Consider the following 13,637-nt stretch of genomic DNA (forward strand, 5'->3'; position numbering starts at 1 on the left):
TCTGCGCACATACATTTCACATACTTTTTGGCCAATTTTCAATCGAAGAGGAGGTTGTTTTCTATGTTCTCTCAACGTCGTGAGCGATCCCGTCTTCTATACCCTTCCAGGTACCCTGAAGGTCCTCCAGAGGAGAATTTATCTCCAGCAAAGCGTTGTTGATCCGCTAAATTCGTCTCGAGACATATTCACCCAGTGCAGTGCTGACAAATGTAGAATGTTGAATCTGTGATAATTGTCGACGATGGACAGAAAGGTTGATAGCCGCTGTCGCAGGGAAAGTGAAGCTGCTGGAAGTAACAACGGGGAGCTTGTTAGCATCACTTGATCAAAGCAGCTAGACGGAATCGGGGAGTACTGACTATTTGTCTCGCCCTCAGTTTAGTGAATTTTATGATCAGAAAATTTTTCGATCAGGATCCCTTCTACAAGATGTGTAGTACAGGTGATTTCTGAACTTGACGATACGGAGACCGACCAGTAGACCTACCAACAACGTGTACCTGCAGGAAATTCACCCAAGGCTATTGCTAATGCTATCCTCTTCAGTGGCTGTTGTTTTTTTAGTAAAAATATGTTCACTTCTCTCAACATATTCCTGCATGGCAGCAAGAAGGTGCGCTATGGAATTCAACGCCACAATCTTCGCCCAGCTGTGGATGAAGCATGGTCAAGTCATGGCAGTACATATACTTGAACCAGATGAGAAATTGAAGTTCATTTGTGATGTGAAGTTTGACAGCCCCAGTGACCGAGTCAAGCGTTGTCTTTTGCCGTGGCACAAATTGTTGAAGAATCCGAGATGTTCTTGGAATTATGCACATGGATACTACCAGAAATAATGGTGGCATGAACCATTGTGGAATGGGACAGCTCACGGAGAATACTGGAATAGCTGAAGTATCTCTAGGCGATTGTAAATCCTGTTCTGGCTGATAGCTTCGGCCTGCTGCGCCCGTCCATGTACAATGATGGGAACATGCATTTCTGTTTTCTACATATTTGCTATCTACTGTACTGTGGTATTACAGTTGCAGGTCCCTTATATAGAAATATGTTCACCCCCCCCCCCACATACCCACATAAATATGAACTAACAATTTCACTGTTGGACTCGCCGGTGGCTAGAGAGCAAAGGATCAATTTATAGCAAAGAAAAGGACCAGGGAACTACAAGTTACGCTATAATGTCCACGAACTATTTCACTGTATTTGAAATAATTTTGTTTGATACCCTGAGAACTCTGAAACTTTGCAGCACTGTGGATTATATGTGGATACAACATTTATGGAAGGAACACATAGTTCAAATAATTATAGCACTGGATTGTTGAGATTGTGAGCACATTCCAATCAGTACTCTACATATTTATAAGCGGTGGCAATCGTGAGGAATAGGTCGTGAATTGTCAGAGTGCTCTAGTATATGAGAGAATGTTTTGTTTGTCTAATCGACGGCTCGTTTGAAGCCAGAGTTGTTTGAACTTGCTTCAGTCGACTTGATTCTAGACAGTAGTCGAAGGAGTGCTATGAAGTATACACCAGGCGTAGTCTGTAAGGTATCTCGTGAGAATTCTGTCGGTACACATCAGGTATCAGCTTGCAAAGATGGCTCCTCTCTGTTTCTTGAAAGCCTGTATAGTTGGACTGTGGCTCCAGCGATTCCCTTCTCAGAGCAGGTACCATACCCAATACGGTCAATGCATATTGGACAAACCTGTGTGCACAACAGAAATAGTGGAGAGAAATCTCTCAGCTCATGAACACATCAGTGAAGTTTGAACTGCCGTTGTTTGTGGCCATCAGTATAAACCTATCGACTATAAGAATAATGTGCAAAAAACCCTCTATAACTACAGCTGGGGCCATGGAATTATAAAGCATCTAACTTAGGGAACTGCCAATTCTGGTCGGAGTTGCGTTCGAGGCCTGCAATTCATGATGGCTATTGTATGTTGCATTGACCAGAGATCATATAAAACTTCCATGCCACATTGAAACACGCACTACTTTCGAGTACTTTGGTATCCCCCACCAAATGGGCATTCGTTCCCGGGGTGGCAGGCGTCACCATTCGTTATGCCTGGATCAGATTTCATTGACCCCAACTGTCATGAAGAATCATTTTTACTTCGACTGGATTTCAGTACAAGTTAGTTGTAGAACTGCAGAATAAATTTTGTTGTATTTGGGCAACCATTTCTCTACAAACGCTCTATTTGGAAAAGAATTTTTTTAATAAAATACATGTCCAAATTCCACATTTACCCAAATCGGAATACTTGATCACGTACTCAATCTACACGGAATGTTTAGAAAACGCCAGGGAATAGGAATTTGCTAACGAGAACTCCAGGCCAGGGTACTAGCATACGAACAAAACAAGATAAAAACTCACCAGTATACTTGTAGTAATTCATGTCGGTGTAATATTCACGATAAGCAACGAGGCACCCTCCGATTTGGTCAAGCTGCTTTGAAGTCTGGCTGTTCAGGTGATACAAACGGGCTCCCTGTTGTTACTTCCAGCAGCTTCACTCTCCCTGCGACAGCGGCTATCAGCCTCTCTCTCCATCGTCGACAATTATCACAGATTCAACATTCTACATTTATGAGCACTGCACTGGGTGAATATGTCTCGAGACGAATTTAGCGGATCAACAACGCTTTGATGGAGATAAATTCTCCTCTGGAGGACCTTCAGGGTACCTGGAAGGGTATAGAAGACGGGATCGCTCACGGCGTTGGGAGAACATAGCAAACAACCTCTTCTTCGATTGAAAATTGGCCAAAAAGTATGTGAAATGTATGTGCGCAGATGCATTTCCACTGGCAAGCTAATCCCTCATTACGTCATCAGCGCTCGCTCGGCCGAAATTCAAAAGTCGTCTTCCTGCTCGACTCGATCGCTTCTGGAGACTCGTTCTTGTTCGAGGTGTCTTCTCTTTCACCTACCTTCGTCTTGGCATCGAAAACTCGGCGTCGAAAATGAAGCCGGAGTGCCCCTTTAAGCTTATCTACTTCGTGCTTCCCCAATTCCTGGAAATCGGCCTCTGTTACCCCATTATATAAAGGCAAAGGAAGTGCCTCTTCACCAACAAATTATCGTCCTATTTCACTGCTGCATCCCGTCAATCGCCTTTTCGAATACCGGATAGCACTGAGTCTCAGCAGCTTCCTGCATCGCAACAAATTAATATCACCGTCCCAATTTGCATATGTTCCACAGCGATCAGCAACGGACCAACTTATCCTGCTTACTCACCAGATGGCTCGTGTCTCGGACAAACACAACAGATATGATTGTGCATTTCTTGACTTCAGGAAAGCCTTCGATAAGGTTCATCATCCAACCCTGATTGAGAGGCTGAGTACTTTTATGACTCGAAACTCAGTGAAATGGTTTGAATGCTATCTCAATCAGAGAACGATAGCTGTCAAGATTAAGGAGACGATCTCTCCCCAATACCTTTTGAATTGTGGTGTCCCTCAAGGCTCACATCTTGCACCCCTGCTGTTTTTAACCTACATCAATACCCTTCCCGACACATTGACCCACAGCGCCCCTTATCTATTTGCTGATGATGTTACACTGCTCAACACTCATAACATCGGTTTACCTGTTGGTGAGAATCTGGCCAATTTCCAGTTGGATTTAACAAGCTGCCAGCGCTGGGCTAGAGGCATTCACGGGGAGTTTTCTGCGGCCAAGACCACCATGTTCTCCAACTATGCTCCTCCACCCTCTTCGTCTGTCCAAATGGACAACGTACCACTCAATGTTAAAAATACCGTAATCCATCTAGGCGTTGAGATCAGCACTAATCTTAAATTCCAAGACCATTTCACTACTGTGTTCAAAAAGTTTCGCCAACGTGTAAATTTGTTATTTAGAAAAGCGATCCTGTCAGCTTTTCTATTATTGTGTTCACATGGCAAGAAAAACGACACCGCTATGCTACGTAAGTTTCTACGTAAGGTGCTCGGTATTTCACTTAGGCTACGTAAGTCTCTACGTAAGGTGCTCGGTATTAGATCTACCAACGAGTGGTAGCCGCGTGCTGTGCACGTGCACGGCAGACATTGTGTTGCAGCGCATGTCCGTGTTTGGATGTGCATCAGGGAGTCGTCAAATATAATAGTATTTGACGACTCCCTGATGTGCATGCGCGAGGAACTTTCTCCTTTGGAACTGCTTCTTGTATGAGCTGTTTCGGATATTTCGTCTCCTGGCCTGGCTTATTTCGTTTCGGCGCTGCTGAGACCTTTCGCGGAATATTACTCAATGACAGGTAAGTTGACCAGTTCCCTTTGATTCATTTGCTTGTGTTGACTCTTTCATTTACGAAAAGTGTGCTGATTTTGGGCGGAATGCAATAAATAATGGAAAAGCTGACAGGATCTCTTTTCTAAATTTAGCTTTTCCGCTGCCGAGGCCTCCTTTTACGGAATACTCGATGACAGATGATCTCTGAGTTGACCGGTTTCCTTCGATTCATTTGCTTATGCTCACCCTTTCATTTACGGAAACGTGCTGATTTTATTCGGATTTACATCCATTTTTATCTCTTTGCCCTTGTCTACAGTGTGCGAAGAACGCGAGTTCACCTTCTTGACGGTAAGGCTTATGTTAGGTGTGTTGTCGAAATACTCATAATTATTCATTGTCCAATGGTACGTTAAAAGTAAGGCACTGGTCAGTGGCATACTATCGTTGGCAGTTCCCAATCTGGAGGGAAAGGTTCAAGGATCCATTGACCGAGTTTGCAAAATAAATTCGCATATCCGGGAAAATCATTGTGGAGAGGTTCAGTAAACTTGTTTGCTTCATACGAAACAAGCCAATGGGTGCAGTCTCGTGAAGATCTCGCACTTGTATGATTGGATTTGTTTACTCTAGTCTGGGCTGTTTGATTTATTATTTGTGAGTACCGCCGAGATTGCAGTGCCCCAAATAAAGTTTCGTGCCGCCAAAGGAAGAATTACGATCTGCAATCTGTTTGTAGTACCTGCAAGAATGTGCTGTACATGTATCGTACATTCTCTGTTGCTGTTTCAGTTGCCGTCATGTTGCTAAAGAAAGGTTCAGTAGAGAGGTTCTGCAAAACGAAAATTCGAACGAAGTTTCGCGACAGTCCTTGCGAAAGTGTGTACGAATTTTTGCACGAGCTTTGCGTTCTGCACATTTTCGTAGTTTGCGCGGGCCAAGTGCACGTACGCCATGACCCGATCTCACGAAAGTGTGTACGACAGTTCATTTCGCGTTCCCTGCTAGTTTCGCGTCCAAAGTTGCGAAAGTTCGTGCGAAGTTTCGCACTTCATGACGTAGAACGAAAGTTTGTACGCATTTTCGTTTTACAGAACCTCTCTATAGCTCTAGTGACTCATTTCTTTCATACGAGACGAGTCAATGAGTTGGTGTGGCTTAGAATCTTTCGCTGTAGAAGAAATCTATTCGTATGTCTATTGGAGAAATAATTGTATTCACTGGTTATAAAATAGGTTAAGACAAACTCACAGAATAAATACCATCGGTCCCTTGGTGTTCGTCCTAAAGAGGTTCGACTGAATATCATTCATACTCACCAAAAGATGTGCAAGATTTTATTATTATGGAGTGCCTTGTTTATCTCTCAGTACCTCCAACCATAGCCTTGCCCCATTTATCCTCAGGATCAGTGTAGTTGTTGGAACGAGGTGTCGGACTCAGCAATGTATTTGTTTACATTTTAATACATGTTTATTGTTCCTCCTTTGCGGTGTTGTTTTAGAAAATCGTGGACTAACAGTCATTGAACTACTTCCAAAAGTTGTATCGACATCAACAGGATTACCATTTCAGTGCAATATGATGCAGGATGATGACCTTATCACGATAAGCCATGATTATAAACCATTATAAACACAGAATCAACAAAAACATCTGCGACACGCACCTGGTTACATTTACATTCTCAAATATATCTGATCGAGGGTGGGGAAATCTGAAAGGCAAGACAATTAGAGTCATGAAATTCTGCTACAGCAACATGCACAGAATGACCTCCGTATAAAATAAAAAAAGGATCACCACGGTCCACCACTACTCACATGTTTCCCCGCAGAAGAACATGCTAGTGCCATTTTCTGCAAGAAAAGGCTTGCACATCAATGCGTATAATACGGTATTGATATGATGTGAAGGCCATCATTTACTTATTGATATAGGACATTGCATTGATTGGTGACAGAAAAAAAAGAAAGAAATTATAGCAATAAAAACTGCTTCATGGCAGTTTTCTAAAAAAAGTTATTGTGTTCTAGTCCATGGACCCCGTCTAAAAAGTAAGAAATTAACAAAATGTGATAGCCGAAAGTTAAAATTTCACACAAAACCTCACAATAATCACACACACAGAATGAAAAGCTACATGTAGAAGACCTTTTCCCCTCGTGATCCTCTTTCCTATGCATGCATGACATGCATGTTGCCAATTGTTGGTGCAGTACAAGTTTAGTGTTGAAAGCAGCATTTCAAGTGTTGTGATTATTGTGAGGTTTTGTGTGAAATTTTAACTTTCGGCTATCACATTTTGTTAATTTCTTACTTTTTAGACGGGGTCCATGGACTAGAACACAATACCTTTTTTTAGAAAACTGCCATGAAGCAGTTTTTATTGCTATAATGCTTTATGGGCCGTCATCTATCGCATGCACATATTGCCCTACTCTACAAGTCATATGTACGGCCCACGGTAGAGTACGCTATCCCTGTCTGGTGCTTCAGACTTACTGCTAGCCAGCTAGAATCGCTTGACATTTTACAAGCAAAGATCTGCAGATGCCTGCTGCAGTCTGCAAAGATTGATTTTGATCGCTATGAATCGAAGAATAATTTAAATAGGTGTAAAATAGAAAAGGACATATGGATACGAGTTTAGAGTAACTCTCCATCACTGTAACATGATACTATATACAGTCAGAAAGTGCAATAACTCGGCACAAAACTGACAGAGTACTGAGACATTCAACGTCCTGACACCTAACTTTAACACATCTCCGTAGCGCTAACCGACAGCCTTCCAACTTGGAAGGTTCAAGGTTATGGAAAAGACCAAAGAGGGGAAAGCAAAGCTTTCACGCAAAGCTTCCCTTTCTTTACTTATCTTTGATATTTATGACCCACCCAAGTTGGGTGGTGTGCTGCTTTGCTGCTTCGAATTGTAGTTAGACCGCTTTGTCAAATATCGTACTGGTCTCGTCATCGTCCAGTAACAATCGACATTCTTTGTTCCGTTGGGACTGTAGCTTTTGCTCGTTTTCGTTGCGCTTGCCTTCCCCTCTTTGGTCTTTTCCATAACCTTGAACCTTCCAAGTTGGAAGGCTGTCGGTTAGCGCTACGGAGATGTGTTAAAGTTAGGTGTCAGGACGTCGAATGTCTCAGTACTCTGTCAGTTTTGTGCCGAGTTATTGCACTTTCTGACTGTATATAGTATCATGTTACAGTGATGGAGAGTTACTCTAAACTCGTATCCATATGTCCTTTTCTATTTTACATTTATTTATGGCTCAACATCCGAGTTTCAAATTTAAATAGGCTGTGTAATTTGGAATCCCTTCACTTCCGACGCACTTACATTTCCATCACCGTTTTGTTCAAGTATATCCATTGGCACCCAGATTATCTATCCCGCTTTGACATCAATATCTCTTCTAGCGAAGGCGACCAAACAAACTGATTTTCAATTCTCATGGCCGCATCTCTTCCTCTCTCTTTCTGCATAAGATCGGAAAGCTGTGGAACTGCCTTCCACCAAGGCTGACATCCCAAGATTCACTTTCTAAATTTCAGCAGCAATATCGCTTGCACGTGAAAAGTTTTAAATTTGACTGTAGTGGTATATCCCTGGACATTTAAATTAATTGTTTTATTTTTAACAACCCAGCCCTGTGTTTATTGCTAATTTATGTAGCATATACTGTAACACGTGTAGTTTTCCTCACTGTTTATTTCTATTGCATGATTTGCATCAGGAGATCCCCTCGACAGGCCATCGCCTCTGGGAGATCCTTTTTAAAGGATCTCCAAAATAAAGATTATTATCCTTAGTAATTGGTTGGTTTCATTGGTAGTAGTAGTAGTACATGTGTGTAGTAGTAGTAGTAGTAGTACAGCCTCGTGCAGCTATATTTGCTGGACTTACAGCCGATCGGATCAAGAAGGTCTCCCGAGTTGTTCAGGGTTCCTCTGGGCCATCCGGTGTCGATGCCGATGGGTGGAGACGAATGACGACGTGCTTTGATGCTGCTTCAGACCAACTATGCAGCGCCCTGGCGGCTGCTGGCCGGCTGATCTGTACGGAGCGGACAGCGGATGGTGAGATGGAGGGTTTCACTGCTGCGAGACTGATTCTCCTTGACAAGCGCCCTGGGGTTAGGCCCATTGCCGTGGGTGAAGTATTCCGGCGGATCATCTCAAGAGCCATTATGCAGATTGTGGAGACGGACGTTGTCGGTATCACCGTGCCGCATCAGCTGTGTGTGGGCGTACCCTCTGCCTGTGAGGTTGGTGTCCATCACATAACATCACGTTTAGCCCAGGATGATGTCGAGGGCGTATTGCTGGTTGACGTCAGCAATGCCTTCAACAGCGTTAACCGTTCAGCAGCTATTTACAACATCGCCCGTACTTGTCCCTCTATGTCACTGATCGTGGGAAACACCTACCGAGAACCGATCCGGCTTTTCGTGACGGGTGGTGGTGAGGTTCAATCTCGTGAGGGTACATGCCAAGGCGACCCAATTGCCATGGCTATGTATGCACTAGCCATCATGCCGCTTATCCATCGACTGCAGGAGCTTGTCCCAGATGCTGAGCAGTTATGGCATGCTGATGACGATTCCGCACTGGGACGTCTTCGTTAGGTGTTGGCGGATAATGCCGGCATTATATCGAGCATTATACACCACCCGGAGCATTACGAGCATTATAAAGCATTATACGACGTTCTACATGACTGCATAGTAGATCTACACACATCCTCATGTACAGATTCGTATACGCGTATCGGCTATATAGCGTTGGTCTTTGATTGGCAACATTTATTACTACCGTACTGGCAATATAATTATGTTGCCGCGTAACGCGTAACGCAGGGGGGTGCGGCGTAACGCGCAACCAGGCTAGTGCGACAAATTTTCGTTGCGTTCGTAACGCGCGTCCGGCGGGGTGCGGCGATCTTTTCATTGCAGTTTGCAAAAAAATGATGCGGCAATAGCAAAAAAATGATGCGGCAATAGCAAAAAAGTGATGCGGCAATAGCAAAAAACGGACTGCGGCAATATAAACCTGTGTAACGGCTCCTGTGCGACTTTGCATGTAACGCCCTGCGTGCGGTAAACATGTGCCAATGTAACGCTTCATGGCCTCACTGCGACCATAATTATTATATATTGCCAGTACGGTATACCAGGTATACGCGATGTATTACTAGTACAAGCGATAGACCACCGCACACATCATGCATGGTACCAAACAGATCGTGGCACGCAGTGCCAGGCCCAGTATACTGCATGCAGTATGGTGCTAGCTAGCTGTGGTCCAGCACAGTGTGGAAACTCTCGCAGAAACTTCCGGTCCCGGAAGTCTATCTTCGGCCAGCAACTAATACTTTTTCGTTTTTGTCCGTTTTTGAAGATCCAGGTACGCCGAACCAACGAAACAAATGTGAGCCAGCATGGAACGGTGGAGGTGCGCACACGCACACATTCCAGACCTTACCCGGTTACCGTCCACAATGTTACAAAAAAACATTTTTCATCGAAGCAAGAGTCCATGTCTTTGTCGAAGAGTAACGCTGGAAGTTTCACCGGACATTGACCATTGTGTAAGACCAGCTAACTAGCAGCCAACGCTGATGGCTGACTCGCCGCGATGCCGTTCTTGGGATTGGGAGGAAGCTGGGCTTTCTCCAGATGAGCTTTTGGCGGAGTCCTCTGATGATAGTGACGTCGTCGAGTTGGAAACTGCAGATCCTGCCGCGATAGCGAGGAAGCGGTCTTTTCAGAAAACAGCTATTACCAAGTCTGAAATTGTTTCCAAAAGGACGCGAGTAGCTCATGGACAGAGCACTGAAGTGGCCATCAGTGCCGAAACACGGGTGCGGAGCCGCTCAAAAGCGAATGTGGCAAGTAGTTAGTGTGCCTGGCATGCCATACAACATTGTCAGGGAAGAAGAGTATAATCATGTCCCATATTGCTACCGTGAGACACAAACAAGGAAAGTCCCGTTTGGAGAGGGAAATTCAGAGGCAGAAGCTGGTCAAGGAGTCCTTCTTGGCGTATCAGAAACGACTTGGGAAGGCTCTAGCCGGCACCGGTCTTACTGAGGCCGTTAGTTCAGCAGAATCTCTGCAGCGGATCCAGATTGTGCGTTCTATGTTGCATAGCATGGATGCAATATTATAGCGATTTTCTGAGCCCGATACCGCAAGGTTCAGCAGTTTATATTCCATCCGGCGGAGCATTATCAGCATTATTTGGAGCATTATATGGCCTTTTGTGGAACATTACTGAGAGCATTATATCCCATATTACCGAGCATTATCCGCCAACACCTAGTCTTCGTGCTCTACGCAAGTACTGGCGGGGTATCAGCAACCTGGGTCCGGTGTATGGGTACTTGCCCAACCCCACGAAGACGGTGCTCGTTGTGAAGCCGGAAGTCGAGGTGGAGGCCCGGGATCTTTTCCGGGATACCGGCGTCTCTATTCGGACGGACGGCGCTCATTGCCTGGGTGGTGCCTTTGGCACAGTCGAGTTCCGTCGTGAGTTTCTGGATCAGCGGGTTCAGGGACTTACAGCCCAGATGAATCACTGTGGAGAGTACGCCACTACCCAGCCTCATGCCAGCTACGCCGTTGCCGTAAGATCCCTGGTGCCAAGGTGGAAATTCATATCACGGGCCATGGAATGCGGTCCGGGGGTGTTGGCACCCATTGACAGCAGTGTGACTGACAAGTTGTTACCTGCTGTCACCGGTCATCACTTCTTGGACGACTCCCCGCTGCGGCGTTTACTGTCTCTGCCCTGTCGACGTGGTGGAATTGGGTTGCCAATTGCCTCGGTTGTTGCAGAGCATGAGCACCAGCGTGCCCTGCGTGCGACTGAGCCCATGCGGGATCTACTCCATCGCTCTCGCACTGAGCCTCAGAATATTGGAGCATCTCGAGATCCTCGGCCTGGGGATGACCATCCCATCCTCGCGGCCCTTGCCCTCGCACGGACTCGTGCTGTTGCCATGCGGCGGGAGAGGGACCGCCAAGCATCGGATCTGGCTGCTGCCGTTTCTCGTGAGCTATCGCCCCCGCAGCAGTTGTTGATCGAGATTGCGGGTGAGCCCGGCATATCGTCATGGCTGACGGCGGACCCGATGTCCCGGTACACACCGTGCTGAATTGCAATGACTTCAGACACGCCCTCTGTATCCGTTATGACCTGGATCTCAGGGACACCGCGACAACCTGTGTGTGTGGTCAGCCTGCCGTGCGGGATCACATGTTTGTATGCCCGACCGGCGGCTATCCTGGTGCGCGGCACGACAATATCCGTGATCTGCTCGCGGAGGTGTTGGTTGATGTCGCCCAGGACGTTGAAAAGGAGCCTAGGCTGGCGGCCATGCATGGGGAGGATCTACCCGGACGCCAGCTGAATCGCCAGGACGAGGCCCGAGCGGACATCCGAGCCAGGGGCTTCTGGACAAGGCAGCAGGACGCCTATTTTGATGTTAGGGTAACCCACCCTAAGGCCTCGGTCACACTACGGCAGTTTGAAGCTGGACGCAGCGTCAAGCCGCAGCACTTGACGGAGACGCGGGGTCACACAGTGTTTGGGTTTTTTTGCAGCTCATGACTGCCGCGGCTTGACGCATTTGGCTACGTCACAAAACCACCAGGAAAACTCAATGACGACACGGATTCCCACGGAAACCGGCCTTTTGCTTATTATACAAAAAAATTGTCGGACAAAGTTTTCGAATTTTTCATTGATTTTTGATTACAAGAAGACGAAAGGTAGGTCCACGCGTGCACGATCGTTGTTGTTTCTTTCCGAATTTGAAGCCATTTTCAGTTGTAGTGTCATTGATCAGGCAAGAAAAGTCCGCATCGCAGCTGTGTTTCTCCTGACTTCGTCATACTGGTTGTCCTTTTTGGGGCTCTTGACGACAACACAACACTCACAAGTCGACAGGCTCCAGTTGGCCGATGACCCACTCAAACAACTGGTCCTTTCTCGACATCATTTTCTTCTCAGAAAACGCCTCGCTCTTCCGCCAGGCTCGGAGCAGAGCAGCCTCGGCCTCGTAGGTCCACGGACTCATCTCGAACAAAAAGAGGGAACAAAACAAACCTTGAACAGACGAATGTCGAATAACTGCTAAACTCAAGCAAAGTGTCTTGAAACTAATTTTACTTGAAAGACACTGTTTTTCCGCCAAGCGTCACTCCCATCAGCGGCAACGCAGCCGATTTCCCCACGTCAGACGCAGCAGCGTCTGACGCTCAAATTTCCCGCGTTGCGTCAGTTGCCATGGAAAAGCTCTACCAAAAGCTAAAACTCGTTTCGGTCTCTTTTCAGTTTCTTTCATCGGTTCCGACCGTTGGAATGCACTCCCCGCTGCAGTCCGCTTATGCTCTTCACTGCACCTATTCCGTAATTCAGTACTTTCATTTCTAGGGTACCCTGTAAGAAGGCCTTAGGCCTGTGGGGATTGCCCTATCAAAAATTTGATAATAATAATAATAATAATAATAAAAGCTCATGATTCTGACGCTGACGCAGCATTTTTGCCGTAGTGTGACCGAGGCCTAAGGCGTCTGTGCTGTCTCGTTCAGAAGTCCTTGGCCAGCTCAGGTCTCACGAGCGGCGTAAGAAGGCCGAGTATGGGCCACGGATCGTCAACATCGAGTGTGCGTCATTTACGCCGCTTGTGTTTACGACGCAGGGCCTGGCGGCACCGGAGTGCGCGAAATTTCTATCGACGCTGGCGACATACCTGTCCAGGCGTCACACCGATATCCCGTACTCCATCCTCATCAACCGGTTGCGGGTACGCATTTCATTTTGCTTACTTCGCGAATTCGGTGGGCCGTCACCTGTTTCCGCGGGTGCCGGGCCTCGTATCAGCGGCGTCGCCAGTCGTCTTTCCTGGTGGAGTGCCGGCAGATGGGTGGCCGATGAGCTGTTGCCATGGCGAGGGGGCTGCTGAGACGCAGGCTTGGCACCGCGTACCGGGTACGCGCGGGTGGACTCGCTGCCGATGGTACGGTGTAGGATGTATGTACAATGTAGGTACTTCACTCTGTTGTCATTTGTCTGTCTATTTGTTGAATTGGATAGGTGTACGGACAGTTCTCCACAATGCATGCACATCCATTCATAACATTCATGACAGGTAATTTATATTGACATTGGCTTAGACTTGCATACATGACGGGACCTGTTACTTTAATTTTCACTTTGAGTTTAAAGTTTTCTTCTTTTGACATTGGATTTGACATTGGATTTGACATTGGATTTGACATTGGATTTACTAATTGATTTGACGTTATTTAAAGGAGTTTTTTTTAATTGAATTGATCTTCAATGATTTACGATT

The 13,637-nt window shown here is 46.1% G+C and overlaps 1 long non-coding RNA gene across 1 annotated transcript; it reads right to left on the minus strand.

Annotated features, from left to right (window-relative positions):
• Window positions 1–1,190: 1,190 nt before the first annotated feature.
• On the minus strand, window positions 1,191–2,994 carry LOC135829834 (uncharacterized). Its single transcript, XR_010555938.1, has 2 exons — window positions 2,399–2,994; window positions 1,191–1,717 (listed from the first exon to the last, which is right to left on the minus strand). It is a non-coding gene; the product is annotated as an uncharacterized LOC135829834 (long non-coding RNA).
• Between the last annotated feature and the right edge of the window lie 10,643 nt (window positions 2,995–13,637).

The sequence above is a fragment of the Sycon ciliatum genome, chromosome 13, assembly GCF_964019385.1.
Source record: "Sycon ciliatum chromosome 13, ocSycCili1.1, whole genome shotgun sequence".
Taxonomy (NCBI): domain Eukaryota; kingdom Metazoa; phylum Porifera; class Calcarea; order Leucosolenida; family Sycettidae; genus Sycon; species Sycon ciliatum.